The following is a 728-nucleotide window of genomic DNA, read 5'->3' on the forward strand; positions in this document are numbered from 1 at the left end:
TTAGTAGAGACGGGGTTTCACCATGTTGACCAGGATGGTCTCGATCTCTTGACCTCGTGATCCACCCACCTCGGCCTCCCAAAGTGCTGGGATTACAGGCTTGAGCCACCGCGCCCGGCCCTCAACTTTATTTAATAATTAAGGTTTTTTTTTGAGACAGAGTCTCTGTTTATGGAAGACTCAACCCCTGAAGCTAGGAATCTCTTGCCTATTCCATTTTTATGGAAGGCCCAACCCCCGAAGCTGGGAATCTCGCCTATTCCGTTTTTACAGAAGACTCAACTCCCCAAGCTGGGAATCTCGCCTATTCCGTTTTTATGGAAGACTCAACCCCCCAAACTGGGAATCTCTCACCTATTCTGTTTTTTACAGAAGGCTCAACCCCTCAAGCTGGGAATTTCTTGCCCTCCCTGCCCTGGGAGGTTGACCTGTTTCCTCCCTTCCCCCTTCTGAAGGTCCCTTACACTTTTCTCATTTGTGCCGTCCTCCTTGGCCACTCCCCAGCAGTAAAACTTGTCACCATTCACACAAACACCACCACATTCACACACACATTCCACCCTCCAGAAATTGACCACCAATGAAATACTTTGTCGCCTCTTTGCAGCATTTCCTACCTTGGCTTATGCACGAGGTTGCCTGGCCGAGGCCCTTGGTCACCGTGGTTTGGAATCTCTTTCCCTTGTGTTGCTGTGTTCCCGAGAATCCAGGTTTATTCCTCACACCAG

The 728-nt window shown here is 49.7% G+C and overlaps 1 long non-coding RNA gene across 2 annotated transcripts in view; it reads left to right on the forward strand.

The window, feature by feature from the left end:
- LOC108310538 overlaps positions 1 to 728 on the forward strand; it is a 30,807-nt gene extending 30,079 nt beyond the window's left edge. For both annotated transcript variants that reach the window (XR_001827791.2, XR_005201702.1), the window contains exon 3: positions 608 to 728. This is a non-coding gene — a long non-coding RNA (uncharacterized LOC108310538). The remainder of the gene's footprint in view (positions 1 to 607) is intronic.

This window comes from Cebus imitator, unplaced genomic scaffold, assembly GCF_001604975.1.
Source record: "Cebus imitator isolate Cc_AM_T3 unplaced genomic scaffold, Cebus_imitator-1.0 Scaffold104, whole genome shotgun sequence".
NCBI lineage: Eukaryota > Metazoa > Chordata > Mammalia > Primates > Cebidae > Cebus > Cebus imitator.